Source organism: Psammomys obesus, unplaced genomic scaffold, assembly GCF_907164565.1.
Source record: "Psammomys obesus unplaced genomic scaffold, mPsaObe1.curated_primary_1811, whole genome shotgun sequence".
Classification (NCBI taxonomy): domain Eukaryota; kingdom Metazoa; phylum Chordata; class Mammalia; order Rodentia; family Muridae; genus Psammomys; species Psammomys obesus.
The window spans coordinates 1,302,902-1,315,677 of record NW_026596091.1 but is presented as its reverse complement, the minus strand read 5'-3'; the positions used below and the strand labels follow the sequence as shown (position 1 = coordinate 1,315,677).

The 12,776-nt window shown below is 37.5% G+C and overlaps 1 protein-coding gene across 1 annotated transcript in view; it reads right to left on the bottom strand.

Annotated features, from left to right (window-relative positions):
• The window catches only part of Cry1 (cryptochrome circadian regulator 1), a 52,361-nt gene that overhangs the window by 24,302 nt on the left and 15,283 nt on the right, over window positions 1-12,776 (bottom strand). The gene's annotated exons all lie outside the window — the stretch shown is intronic.

Here is a 12,776-nt window from a genome sequence, read left to right as displayed (position 1 = left end):
GTAGAGATGTGTGTAAGGAAATAAATGTAAAGTTACTCAGTAAGGTACTTACTCTATATGTCCTTGAAAAATGGAGTTCGAAGCAGAGATAAAAATGTGCTAATTTTAGCTTCATAAAAAAAAACCTCTCAGAATTGACAACCAGCACACATCCCTTCAACAGAGAAAGGGCGGGACCCTACCCCCTGCACCTGGCTTACAACCTTTAAAGAGCAACAGGCAATTTCATGTTTCTTAGCAACCCCTGCACAGATGTGCATAATCTTATCAAGCCTAGCAGTGAGTATTCACTGATCAACTGTGAAAAATATTGAATTTCCTTGTCTATACAACAGAAGTATTACAGGACTCACATCACAGATATTTCTGTGTGAGCTGAATAAATTAACATTATGTAAGGCTCACAGAACACGGTGAGCACTATTACGTGTTATTTAATACTTTCTACTCTCCTCCTTGCTACTGATTTCTTTTTTTACTACAATAATTCTAGTTTTATCTCTTGCTTGTATTTACTGCAGTGTCTAAAAATAGATCACCTCCCAGCAATCTCTGTCACCATAATCCATTTCAGTACACATATCAAATCTTTGTGAGGCACACGTTCTTGTGCAAAGGTCTTCGAGACTCATCCCTTACATGGTAAGGAGCAAAGTGTGTTCTCAGCTACCATCCAATGGTTCCAGGGTTCATTTTCTACCCCACTCCCTACCTACTGCTCCCACTAAACCAAGCTACTACTCTTTATACACATCCATTCTCTTGGGACATGAGATATATCCTTTCCTCAGTCTAAAATAAATTCGCCAATTCCCATCTCTTACTAAATGTTAAGTCTTAGAGTTGAAGGTACCTTCTCTAGTCTCTCAACTTTCAAAGGAGAATATATTGAATCGTAGGGAAAATTCAAAGTGTTCCTTCTAGCACACAAACCTGCATGAAAACATGTACATGTGTGTGAGTGTTTGCATGCCTGACACACCATGCCCTTCTGTTGATTTCATATAAAGTACTTATGTCTGATTCTTAATTGCATGGCTTTCTTAACCTATGTTTTAGTTTCTACATCTGGCAAATGTTATCAAGACATGTCCTGCATAGCCTATTGAAAAGGCTTGAAAGGTAATGTGCTAGTAGGCTTTTTTATTTTTATTTTTTATAATTCTTTATTAATTACACTTTATTCACTTTGCATCCCCTCTGTGGTTCCTTCCCTCCTCCCCTCCCAATCCCTCCCTTCCTCCGCCCTCTGCATGCATGCCTCTCCCCAAGTCCACTGATAGGGGAGGTCTTCTTTTCCTTCCTTCTGATCCTAGTCAATTAGGTCTCATCAGGAGTGGTTGCATTGTCCTCTTCTGTGGTCTGGTAATGCTACTTCCTCCTCAGGGGGAGGTAATTAAAGAGCAGGCCAATCAGTTCATGTCAGAGACAGTCCCTGTTCCTATTACAATGGAACCCACTTGGATACTGAACTGCCATGGGCTACATCTGTGCAGGGGTCTTAGGTTATCTCCATGCATAGTTCCATGCATAGTCAGGAAAGACCCCTGTGCTCAGATTTTTTTTTTTTTTTTTGCATAGCTTTTGAGAGGATCGGAAGTAGCACATAGCTAATATCCATCTAACAGAAGTTATCATTACTTTCCCTTCAGAATGATTTCTATTCTGGGAGGTGCACACTTAAATCCTGATATTCAAGATGTGGAGCAGGAGGATCCCAAGTTCAAGGGCTACATAGGCAGATCCATCTGACTCATGTTAAAGAAAAATATAGAAAAGAAGGGTAATATCTGTTTCTGAAATCAAAACCCCATGTGCTTGTATATGTAAATACTTGGGCACGACAATAGGAAAGAATGAATTAGTTGGATGCCCAGCTGACTAATTCTCATCAAATGTGTACCTTCATCTGAATGTCACAGTGAGCCAAGGTTTTATCTTCTCCAGTGACAAGACCAATGCTGATATAAATATCTATTTAAAAGGTACAGTACAATAAAAAAATCAAAATTGACTAATCTTAAAGCCTGTAATTCTGTGATGGTACTACAGAAAAAAGAAACCTACAACACTACAGCTTCCACGTATCAAGTCACTGATGAGTGACATGTCTTTTTCATAATAAATAAAAACTATTATTAAAAAAATATATAAAATCTAACCCTTTGTCCTTTGCCCTCAGCTTAGAATGGGATCACTCAGAGTTCAGACTATGTGTTCGAAGAACACATCATTTCAACATTCATATATTATAAAGATATGTGCCTTAAAACAGCATTCAACTCTGAACAGACAAATTTGGCATGTACTGTATAGTCATGCACTCCTATTTGAAGGTTTGACTAATAAAGCAGTAGACTGGTTTTTAAATAGGCCAAACTGTAGTAAAACCCACTATGATCCTTTACTGTAATGAAGCACAATTATAATACTGAACAGACTACTCTGAAATGAAGAGACATTAATGCAAGTCCTCATTTTAAATATTTTAAGGAATTTTCTTCTAGAAACTACTACTTTTTACTACTATAAAAACGTACATGTAGTAACTTCCTTATACCACTTCCAAAAGATGATTTCAACATGAATCAACAGAAATAGTTTCTAAAGTAGGTCATCACTATAGCAACCAGTGGGTGGTTTAGCATACTCCCATCACAATGACCTACTTTCTAGCCTGTGCTAGAATAGCTTATATAACTAGTATTTCTAGTTCTATCTATAAAACAGTCTGAAAAAGGCAATGGCAAAATACAACATAATCCCATTGCTACTGAAAACAAGGCATTATGAGTTCACAGAATAAAGCACACCAGAATAAAGCCATCTGTTCTATGTTGTAGTTTCTATACTATGTCTTATACAGTCATCAATGGAAACTACTCTCAGCATTTCTAAACCCAAACACTGTTGACCCTAGAGAACTAATTTAAAGAATAGAAACTAAAATCATTAAAACCACATGAAGAATGCCTCCCTCTATTCTCTACATATGCAATAAAAGTTAAATTGAAAAAAAAATCTGGATCTACTTGCCTAAATAAAAAATGGAGATTCTCAACCATATCCCAAAGTATTTTATTAGGGATTTTAAAATTATAAATACCAACTGGTGTCTTTAAGTATAGAATAAGGTTTTTCTATGCCCCACTTTTTACTTCTAACAAATTCTTAGTGCTTTCTTTTAGTTTGTCAACTGTGATTCATTTTCTCCACAGATAATACTTTAGCATTTAACACAGATGAAGTATAGAGCATGGTAAATTCTGCACTTGTCAGGCTCAAAATTAAGAGCACAGATCCACAGACTCCTATCAGAACACAAAGTTATTTTTATAACAAATATTTTGCAATACTTTGTTTAAAAATCCTAAAACAAAATTTATAGATATCTCTCTCAAACCTTCTCCCAAAGAAACCAACTGATGTAGAACAGGGCTTCTGGTGTGGGTGGGTGCCCAGGCATGGCCCAAGGAGATGATGATGAGCACATTCCAACAGTAGAACACTTACTTGCTCAAGGCTCTAGGTTCAACATCAAAAATTAAGAAATTAAGTGATACAAAGTAAATAACCTGTGATTAATATAAAAAGTAAAACTAATAATAATTAAAAAATAAATAAAAGTAAAAATGTTCTATAAAAAAAGAAATTAAAGAAGTAATAAAAAAATTTAAAAAGGCCAGGTCTGGCAGTGCACACTTGTATTTTAGCAGTTGAGTATTCTAGGATACTGATACAGCAATATCTGAATTCAGTGCCCACCTGAAAGCATAGTAAAACCTTGACTGAAAAAATAAATACATTACATAGTAATTTTAAATTCAAAAACTGCAAAAACAGCAGATTGGTGTAGCTGTGTCACTGGTATCTCAAACAGGATAAGCACCATTATTTTTGGTGATGCAACTCCTTGAAGCATTAAGCATGACTTACTAAAAAGTTCCGAAGCTTCCTATGATGTGCACAGGTAGTAAAACCCAGAAAATCTCAACATATATAAAACAGTATTTCAATACCCATGGTTTGATATACAATAAATCTAGACTTTCATTCAGAAGAAGAGAAACTTTGTCCTGGAATCGAAGTGTAAGACAACACAATTGCTGTCTCAAGCATCATGTAGGACACTAGGAAGTTCATTCTACTTCTGGCCTCTCTACACCAGCTCTTTAGCTTCCTTCAACCACTTTAACAACCAAAGTTGCTTCAGAAAAATTCTAAAATGCCTTCTAAGGAGTGATAACTACCACTCACCAATTTATGAAACTGTGATGTTCTAATGTGCACAGAACTAGCAAAGGTACTTAAACATGTACTTGATATACAGAAACACATTACAACCTTCTATGATGAAAGACAACATGTGTCACATGAATGGGTAATACTGATACACTGTGAAAAATCAGAAAGGAGAAAACATTTCTCGGTTTTTCCTCCTTCTCTAAGCTAGCGAAGATACTAAACATTCAAGAATATAGTCAAGTGGAGAAGAAACTTTTAGTATCAATACAGTTTAACGGAGGTGGAGAAAGAGAAGAATTACTGGGCACCAGCCTGCAATTTTTGACTAAGGCCAGATTTACCACTTTCCAATGCCCACATAAGCCCTGACATATAGCAGGACTGCTATAAAAATCTACCTAATTAATCCCCAAACGAATTAATTATGTCATGAAAAGGATTTTTAAAGGCTTGACACAATAGTGAATGGAGAAGCATGATAGGGAAGAAATAGTTGCCACATGTCTATTTTGCTAGGTACCAGTCATACAACTCAAAAAAAAAAAAAAAACCATAAAAAACCCCTAATAAAGTTGAGAACTCATGATGTACATTTCCAATGCTCAGCTATGAAATGAAATACACATTTTAATTTGGGGCTAGTGAGATGGCTCAGTGGGTAGAGGCAATGGCCACCAAGCCTACGGACCTGAGTTCAATCCCTGGGATCCACGTGGGAAGGGAGAGAATGGATTCCTGTAGTTATTCTCTGGTCTCCAAACACAGGCTACGTAGTGTATGCACGTATATCTGTGCAACCTATGTGTCCATGTACGCATACACCCACACAAATAAGTATAAAAACTTATCAGCTGAAGAACTCCTTCAGCTGATAAACACCTTCAGCAAAGTGGCAGGATACAAAATCAACTCAAAGAAATCAGAAGCCCTCCTGTACACAAAAGACAAAAGGGCTGAGAAAGAAATTAGGGAAACAACACCCTTCACAATAGCCACTAATAACATAAAGTACCTTGGGGTGACTCTAACCAAGCAAGTGAAAGAGCTGTTTGAGAAAAACTTCAAGTCTCTGAAGAAAGAAATTGAAGAAGATCTCAGAAGATGGAAAGATCTCCCGTGCTCATGGATTGGTAGGATTAACATTGTGAAAATGGCCATCCTGCCAAAAGCAATCTACAGATTCAATGCAATTCCCATCAAAATACCAACTCAATTCTTTACAGACCTTGAAAAAAAGATTCTCAGCTTCATATGGAGAAACAAAAAACCCAGTATCTCCAAAACAACCCTGTACAACAACAGATCATCTGGAGGTATCTCCATCCCTGACCTCAAGCTGTACTACAGAGCAATAGTAATAAAAACTGCATGGTATTGGCATAGAAATAGAAAGGAGGATCAATGGAACCGAATAGAAGACCCAGAAATAAACCCATGTACCTATGAATACTCGATTTTTGACAAAGCAGCCAAAACCATTCAATGGAAAAAAGATAGCATCTTCAACAGATGGTGCTGGTCTAATTGGATGTCTACATGCAGAAAAATGAAAATAGATCCACATTTATCACCCTGCACAAAACTAAAGTCTAAGTGGATCAAAGACCTCAACATAAAACCAGATACGCTAAATCGGCTAGAAAAAAAAGTGGGGAACAGCCTAGAACTCATTGGCACAGGAGACAGCTTCCAATAGCACAGGCTGTAGGAGCAACAATCAATAAATGGGACCTCATGAAACTGAAAAGCTTCTGTAAAGCAAAGGACACTGTCATCAAAACAAAATGACTGCCTACAGATTGGGAAAGAATCTTCACCAACCCTTTATCTGACAGAGGGCTAATATCCGGTATATACAAAGAACTAAAGAAGCTGAAAAGCAACAAACCAAGTAACCCAATTAAAAAATGGGGAACAGAGCTAAACAGAGAATTCTCGATAGAGGAATATCGAATGGCAGAGAAACACTTAAAGAAATGCTCATCCTCATTAGCCATTAGGGAAATGCAAATCAAAACGACCCTGAGATATCACCTTACATCCATCAGAATGGCCAAGATGAAAAACTCGAGTGACAACACATGCTGGAGAGGTTGTGGAGAAAGGGGAACCCTCCTCCATTGCTGGTGGGAATGTAAACTGGTACAACCACTCTGGAAATCAATCTGGCCCTTTCTCAGACAACTAGGAATAGTGCTTCCTCAAGACCCAGCTATACCACTGCTGGGTATACCCAAAATTTGCTCAAGTACACAACAAGGACATTTGCTCAACCTGTTTGTAGCAGCTTTATTTGTAATAGCCAGAACCTGGAAACAACCCAGATGTCCATCAACGGAGGAATGGATACAGAAATTGTGGTATTTTTACACAATGGAATACTACTCAGCAATCAAAAACGAGGAAATCATGAAATTTGCAGGCAAATGGTGGGATCTAGAAAAGATCATTCTGAGTGAAGTATCCCAGAAGGAGAAAGACAAACATGGAATATACTCGCTTATATAGACCTAAAAGATATGATAAACATAATGAAATCTATACACCTAAAGAAGATAATCAGGAAAGCGGACATGGGGTAAGATGATCAATCCTCATTTAGAAAGACAAATGGGATATGCATTGAACGTATGACAGGAGTCTACCGCAGAAGGCATCTGAAAGACTCTACCTAGCAGTGTTCCAAAGTAGATACTAAGACTCATAACCAAACCCTCGGCAGAGTGCAGGGAATCATATGAAAGAAGGGGAGTTTGATGTGGAAAGGATAGGAGCTCCACAAGGACCAAACATATCTGGGCATAGGGTCTTTTCTGATGGACACTCAACCAAAGACCATGAGAGGATAAAACCTAGAACCTCTGCTCGGATGTGACCCGTGATAGCTCAGTAATCAATTGGTTTCCCATAGTGAGGGGAACAAGGACTATTTCTAACAGGAACTCAATGACTGGCTCTTTGACCTCCCCACCTCCCAAGGGAGGAGCAGTACTGTTAGGCCACAGAGGAGGACTTTGCAGCTAGTCCTGAAAATACCGGACAAAACAGAGTCATATGAAAGGGGAGGAGGTCCTCCCCTATCAGTGGACTTGGAAAGGGGCAGGAAGGAGATGAGGGAGGGAGGGTGGGACTGGGGAGGGAATGAGGGATACAGAATTAACAAAATGTAACTAATGAGAAAAATAAAATTAAAAAAAATTTAAAAAAAGAAAAAAATACTTAATATTTAGGGCTGGAATGATGTCTCAGCAGTTAAAGGTTAAATTCACAACCAAAGAGAGTCATAGAATTTAATATGATTGTGACTTCAAATATGACTTCAAAGCTGTGCTCTCTGCGTTGTATAGAGCGTGCAATTGTATACTGAAGTGCCTAATTAGATAGTGCCATCTTGTCCTGACTCCATTTTGTGAGAGTTACATCTGCCTTGGTAACACATTTGAGATTTCTATGACCTTTGGCCATAGCCCAGATATAACCAAAATAATTACTGTACACTAAACTAACTAAAGAATGTAAATGTCAAAAATAATTGCCATGTTATATCTGAAATATTACTATACTCTGCAAGGAATGAACATTTCAGGGTTACTTCTGACCCTTATCAAACTTATGATATCAATTATGTTTTTTTTTTTTTTTTTGTTTAATGTTCAATCCCAGAGTTTAGGCACCAAGAGACTCTGAGGCATGAACCTGCTGTTGGTTGCTGGCTACTAAAGAACTTGTATGTTTTTAACTGGCTTAGTCAGCATGGTTGCTATTTCTCATATGAATTATTACAATGAAACGTTTCAGAAAAGCTAATCTGACAGCCTTAAGGACAGAGAGATGGCTAGGATGGTTTTGTTCCCTCAAGGCGGAGGATAAACAGGCGCTGTGTCCGTTCACTTTCCCTGCTGTGAGGAAACATCTGCCACAGTTTATGAGAGGAAGGCTACACTTTGGCCCATAGCTCCACACACCATGGGCATTTTACTTAAGTTAGAACATAATGGTAGGAAACATGAAGTGAAGCAAAATGATTCCTCTCCTGGCAGCCAGGAGGCAGTAAGAATGAAGATACCTGTAAAACATCTGTCTTTTCAGGGCATTTCCTACCTCTACTCCATGATGTATGTCTTCCAACTGTGCCACACTTAGCTTCTACCACTTCCCAATAATGCCATTAACTTACAAATCTCTCAATGGACTAACCCATTTATAAAAGTACATATTGGTCTAACTGCCTTTCAATAGTGTCAAAAGCCAAAGACCAACACCTCAGCCACGATGGGCATGAGGTAAATAAGAGTGGAGAATGTCAGTCATACAATGGAAACAAGCTACTTCCAGACTCCAGGTATTCTACAGGTAGTAGATTCTTCATTCATGCTCTGTTACAGATCTGCTGAGGCATTTCTACTCACAGAAGAAATCTGAATGTGTGTGTGTGAGTGTTTGTATGTGGGGGGGGTAGGGAAGAATGATAGGTGTCAAAGACACTGAAGCAGGGAAGGCAATCAGAAAAAGCATCATGACTAAATCAAGAAAACTCATAAATGCTGAGAATGGTGAGTAAAGTGTTACTGAAAAAAAAATCACTATAAGCATCATAGTTTCGAAAATAATGTGTATGTTCCTCTACCATTTCAAAATGTATTAAAATTCAATGCCAAATGAAGCCTTTTACTAACCTTGTTTATAGTACATTGGATTAAGATACTCCAACAGAAATAGCTAATAAGCTCACAAACAACAGAACTGAACATTTCTTAAAATAATTTTCTGGGCTGCTCTAAAAGCAGGGTGCTAGAGTCAGCATTAGCCTGAGGATTTCTACAAAGCCCTGGGAAAGCTGAGCTCTATCTAGGTTAAGGAAGACAGAAAATAAAAGCCAAGGCTCATCAAAGTAAGGAAGCTAATAATAGAGTCTCCTTATCTAGTCAGAGCTTCCAAAGGCTTCACTCCCAATTCAAATGTAAACATGACAAATATTAAGTCACAGAATAAGTCAGTGTAAAAGACTTCTTCCCAGTCTTGGAAAGACAAAATATTTACCCTTGAGTTGAGAGAGTAAACCAGCAAACTTGCAGTGGACAACAGAGGCACGATCAGAGTAAACTCTGATTAAAGAAAGCAAATATCCCAGTGCTAAGTCAGCCATGTCAGTTACCATGCACACTCGGAGGTGATGGGATAGACCACTGTAGTTTTTTTTTAAGTTTTATTTTGTGTTTGTGAGTGTATGTCTGCATGTATGCACATATACTATGTGCATGCCTGGTACCTGTGGGAACAAAAGAGGGCACTAGAACTCCTGCAAGTGGAATTACAGACAGTAGTGAACTCCCATGTAAGCACTGGGAACTGGACTTGGGTCATCTGCAAGAGCTCTAAGTGCTCTTAACTACTGAGGAATCTCTCCAGTCCTAAGAAGACCTTTCTTCCTTTCTTTTGCTTGCTTATTTACTTATGTATATTTGTATGTATCCATGTATCCATCCATCCGTTTATCTTTTGAGACAGGGATTTCTCTGCATAGCTTGGCTGTCCTGGAGTCGCTTTGTAGACCTGACTAGCCTCGAACTCACAGAGATCTGCCTGCCTCTGCCTCCTTGAATACTGGGATCATAAGTGTGCACCACCATGCCCCACTAAGAAGACCACTTTAATAGGACATTTTTCCTAATCCTATAACTTCAGTTTAATCATGCTTAAAAAAAGACTTAGGTCCATTCTACAAAATATACAAACAATATTCAAAATCATGACAGTCATTAAAATGTAGGAAAATCCTGAGAAACTGTTACAAAACAGATGCAGGAAATATTTAACTAGATTCAATGTTATACTTTATATGGAATTCTAGAAGAGAAAAAAAAAACAAACCCTATAGTGAAATCTGAATAACCTGTAGACTTGAGTGAGTAATGCAGTCTTTCAGTTTTAACAGAATATATTAATATTAGAGGGAACTAGATATAGTACAGGAGTTTTCTGTATTATTTAGCACATTTTCTACATATCTAAAATATTTCAAAATAAGTTTTACTGACAAATATCTGCCCTGAAAATGTGTCATCTCACTAAAAAGTCAAAGCATTTACATTATAGAAAATGTAAAGCAGAGCATTGCATTTAAAGTAGTGCCAGGTTCGTAGTAATCTGAGATAGCTAACATCTACCTATGCGTGTCTGTGCCCCTCCAACAGGAATAAAATACATATAACTCCCAGCTTCCTCTCACCCCCCCAAAACACACACACACAAATAACAAATTCTTTCAGAATCTTAACTTCAATATATGTTACAAAGAAATTCCACGAAAAGTTCCACCAAAAATCAACCACAAAATAGAGAAGAATAACTTGAGTTGCAAATTGAGAAATCTGAAAGTAATTGAGAACTCATGAAAGGTACTAATTCACAAAACACATGAATCTTAAGCAAGGTAGTAAAAAGGAAGATGTAGGCAGGTTGTTTGGGTAAGGGAAGAGTTGGAAGAAACGAAAAAACAAAGAACAGAAAACAAAGTGATATATAGAGGGGGGTGTGAGGCCATGGAGATAGTGATTTAGAAAATGCCTAGATCTGAAAATTCGTGAAAATACACCTAAAATTTATTGAATGCAACTTAAGTGGTACTGTATTAGTCAATTTTGCCTTACTACATACAAATGCCCAAGACAACTTCATAAAAAGCAGCAGTGTATTTAGATCATAATTTTAGAGGCTGCAGTGTAGACTGGATAACCCCAATGGTTTGGACCTCTGTGCTATGCACAATGGTGGGGCTGTAGAGGGAAGTGAGTTACATCTGTAGCTGGGAAGCAGAAAGAATGGAAAGGATGGGTGTGGACCTACTATCCCCTTTGAGAGCACACCATTAATGGCCAGAGGACTTCCTATGAGACGCCACCTCCCCTAAGGTTTCACCACTTCACAACAGCACTGAGTCTTCTTCAGTCATGGAACTCTGGGGAACATACAATGTCTAAACCACAACAGGAGCTTAGAACTAAGTGTGTATCAGCTTAAATACTTACTAGAAAAGAAGACTTTAAATTAAGTTAGAAAAACAGCAGGAACTCCTAAAAAAGTAGAAAAGGGAAATTATAAAGATGTGAAAACAGAACATAAATTCGTAAGAGAAAAAAGGTCAAAGTTATCACAATGAAGAAAGTAATTTTAGCAGAAATATAAAAGTAATATTAAAAAGTATGGTAGCTCATGCCTACAGCTGAGTCAGGACAGTTAAAATGAGTTTGAGGCCAACTTGGGATTTAGAGCGAGACCCTGTCTCAAAAAACCAAAATAAAGTAAAATAAAACTAAACAAAGGAATATAAACTTCTGGTAAGAGTAGTTAAGAAAATAAGAGAAGGCAAAATAAGCAATATTAAGAGGAAAAAGGCATATTCTCAGATACTGATGGCTTTAAATTAGAAGACAGTATCAAGAAATTTTATGCAAATAAATTAAAACTTAAGGGGCTGTGGGAAACGGCTTACTCAGCAGGCATCAAGACCTCAGTTTGATACCAGGTATCCATGTAAAAGTTTGGCACAGTGCTATGTACCTGTAACCCCAGTGCAGTAGAAGCAGAGACAAGAGGATCCCTGGGTTTTCCTAATCATCTTGTCTTTTTGAATTGGTAAGTTCAGTGAGAGACCCTGTCTCAGAAAATAAAAGGAAAACAATTTGAAAATACACTCAACCTTTGGCCTCCATATGCGCTTGTACATATATGACATACACATAAACACAGACTTCAGTGCAAAAAAAAAAAAAAACCCACATTAAATGATCCTAATAGTATAAGAAAATTAAGTCAGGGTGGTGGTACACACTGAGGCAAGAGAACTGTTGAGACCCTGGAGCAGCCAGGATTACACGGCCAAGCAAACAACAAATGATCAAAGCTGGCATATGATCTCACTACTCAGAAGGTAGAGACAGAGGACCAGGAGCTCAAGGTTAGGGGGGCCTGCATAAGACTGTCTCCAAAAACAAAAAACAAAAAAAAAAAAAAAAAACAAAACAAAGCAAAACAACAAAACAAAACAAAACAAAAAATAGAGGTAAGGGCTTGTGGGGGGATAGATCAATAGTTAAAAAGTTAGAAAGAAATCACAGCTTTACAGATGAATTTCTATTAAACATTCAAGGAATGGATAATTTTTCAGAGGTTCTTGTTTCATGTACAGGACAGATCAAAAACTAAAATTTCCTTATTTCTCTTTGATCTTTAAAAGGAAAACAACACAGCTATTTATAATCTGGAAATCATATTCCTTGTCTAATTTTAGACACTCCTGTGCTGTGACTCCACAAAGTCCGGTTAAATCAAATGTAATATATACTTTTAGGCTTTAGAGGACTTACATATAACTAAATAGCTTCTGCTTAACATGTTCTTAAAAACATGCTGCCCTAGATCTAAGTCTGATGCTTTCCGTAGTCTAACTGTCTTACTTGAAATTGCTGGCCTTCAGATTAATAATAATAAGTTCTACTTTAAAACACTTTATAACAGCATACGTTAACTAT